The following is a 2,965-nucleotide window of genomic DNA, read 5'->3' as shown; positions in this document are numbered from 1 at the left end:
CCTGGTCCACGTCGCCGTAGGGCAGGTCCTGGTCCACGTCGCCGTCGGACAGGTCATGGTCCACTTCGCCGTCGGGCAGGTCCTGGTCCACGTCGCCGTCGGGCAGGACTGGCAGGTCCTGGTCCACGTCGCCGTCGGTCAGGTCCTGGTCCACGTCGCCGTTGGCAGGTCCTGGTCCATTACGCCGTCGGGCAGGTCCTAGTCCACGTCGCCGTCGGGCAGGTCCTGGTCCACATTGCCGTTGGGCAGGTCATGGTCCATGACGCCGTCGGGCAGGTCCTGGTCTACATCGCCGTCGTGCAGGTCCTGGTCCACGTCGCCGTCGGGAAGGTCCTGGTCCACGTCGCCGTCGGTCAGGTCCTGGTCTACTTCGCCGCTGGGCAGGTCCTGGGCAGGTCCTGGTGCACGTTGCCGCCGGGCAGGTTCTGGTCCACGTCGCCGTCGGGCAGGTGCTGGTCCACGTCGCCGTCGGGCAGGTCCTGGTCTACGTCGCCCTCGGGCAGGTCCTGGTCCACGTCGCCGTCGGTCAGGTCCTTGTCTACGTCGCCCTCGGGCAGGTCCTGGTCCACTTCGCCGTCGGGTAGGTCCTGGTCCACGACGCCGTCGGGTAGGTCCTGGTCCACGTCGCCCTCGGCCAGGTCCTGGTCCACGTCGCCGTCGGTCAGGTCCTGGTCCACGTCGCCTTCGGGCACGTCCTTGTCTACGTCGCCCTCGGGCAGGTCCATGTCCACGTCGCCGTCGGTCAGGTCCCGGTCCACGTCGCCGTCTGGCAGGTCCTGGTCCACGTCGCCGTCGGGCAGGTCCTGGTCCACGTCGCCGTCGGGCAGGTCTTGGTCCACGTCACCGTCGGGTAGGTCCTGGTCCACGTCCCCGTATGATATGCCTTAGTTCACATCGCCGTCAGGCAGGTCTTGGTGCACTCGCTGTCAGGCAGGTCTTGGTCCACGTCGCCGTCAGGCAGATCTTGGTGTACGTCGCCGTCAGGCAGGTCTTGGTGCACGTCGCCGTCAGGCAGGTCTTGGTGCACGTCGCCGTCAAGCAGGTCTTGGTGCACGTCGCCGTGAGGCAGGTCTTGGTGCACGTCCCCGCCAGGAAGGTCCTGGTCCACGTCGCCTGCGGGTAGGTCTTCGTCCACGTCGCCGTCGGGCAGGTCCTGGTCCACGTCGCCGTCAGGCAGGTCCTGATCCACGTCGCCGTCGTGAAGGTCTTGGTCCACGTCGCCGTCAGGCAGGTCCTGGTCCACGTCGCCGTCAGGCAGGTCCTGATCCACGTCGCCATCAGGCAGGTCCTGGTCCAAGAGGTATAGATGTGAACGTTCTGTAACCTAACGTACTGGATCCCCATTTCGGGATGGGTCCGCCCTCGGGTGAAGCCGCCGTAATGAAATAGTTACAAGTATTTTAGATGACGCTAGGTGTTTTTTTTTTTTTTTTTTTTTTTTTTTTTTTTTTTTTTGTGTGTGTGTGTGTGTGTGTGTGTGTGTGTGTGTGTGTGTGTGTGTGTGTGTGTGTGTGTGTGTGTGTGTGTGTGTGTGTGTGTGTGTGTTGGACTCTTTCACCTCTCTTGTCACCACTGTCACCACCACTGTCGGTCCTCGACCATTACACTTATATTTGACTTGTAATTCCACTCGTCTCGAGGCCCCTTGCCTTCGTTACGTGAGTTTCACTAAATTTTCAAGTTCTTCTTATGCAGTAGGCCCTATGCCTTGTTCCTTTAGTCTCACTAGTTTCCAAGTTCATTAGGCCCCATGCCTAGTTCTCTCGACCTTTTGGTTAATAAAAGGGTTGTGAATTTCTTGCTTGTTAAACTAACGGACTACACGCAGAGAATGCCCCTTTCAGCTTCTCTCCAATACGTCAGACCACCTTCGTTCAGACGTCACTTTTTATTCGTCCAATAGTATTTTACTTTTCAAAACAAGTGACACCCTTAAGGGCGTGTCTTTTCCCTTTACCTCCAATCCGAGAGGCTGTTACAGTCCTTCCAGAAATATTGCTGCATAAGCAAAAGCATATAAGCAAAGCATGACGTCATCGCGCAAGTGGCCGGCCGCTAACATTGAATTGTTTACATCAGCGATTATAAAGCAGTCACCTCCGTCGGTGTGTTTACAGACTGTGTGTGTGTTGGACTGTGTGTGTTGGAGTATGTGTGTGTGTTGGAGTGTGTGTGTGTGTTGGAGTGTGTGTGTGTGTGTGTGTGTGTGTGTGTGTGTGTGTGTGTGTGTGTGTGTGTGTGTGTGTGTGTGTGTGTGTGTGTGTGTGTGTGTGTGTGTGTGTGTGTGTGTGTGTGTGTGTGTGTGTGTGTGTGTGTGTGTGTGTGTGTGCATTTACCTAGTTGTATTTTACGGGAAGGGGAGCTATGCTCGTGAGGTCCCGTCTTCATATCTCATTTTATCTAAACTATTTTTAAATTCATGTATTGTTTTTGCACACACCACTTTCTCATCTAACTTGTTCCAACTGTCTATTACTCTGTGAGGAAAGCTGTTATTTTTCAAATCTCTTCTATAGCTGTCTTTTTTATTTTCTTTCCGTGTCCTCTTGTATTTCTGTCATCCCATTTTATCAGATTCTCTCTATCAGTAATTTCTATGCCTTTCATGATTCTGTAAATAGCTATCAAATCTCCTCTCTTCTTTGCTCTAGTGTCTGTAGTTCAAGTTTTTCTAGTCTCTTCATATGATAGTTTTGAGAGTGTTGGTGCCAGTTTTGTAATTGCTCTTTGTATTCTTTCAAGTTTTTTTATACATTTTTTGTACTTGGTGACCATATCGTTGCTGCATATTCCAATCTTGGTCTTATCAGGGTGATTAGGATTTTCTTCACCATTTCTTCATCCAGGTATGTAAATGCAACTTTGATTGTTCTTATTAAATTATAAGTTTCTCCAAAAATCTTATTTATATGTTTCTCAGGTGACATATTATTCATAACAATGACTCCCAGGTCCTTCTCATTTT

The sequence above is a fragment of the Oratosquilla oratoria genome, chromosome 10, assembly GCF_046742065.1.
Source record: "Oratosquilla oratoria isolate Oo_2021 chromosome 10, ASM4674206v1, whole genome shotgun sequence".
Classification (NCBI taxonomy): Eukaryota; Metazoa; Arthropoda; class Malacostraca; order Stomatopoda; family Squillidae; genus Oratosquilla; species Oratosquilla oratoria.
The sequence above is the reverse complement of the archived record's forward strand: the minus strand, read 5'-3'. Positions refer to the sequence as shown.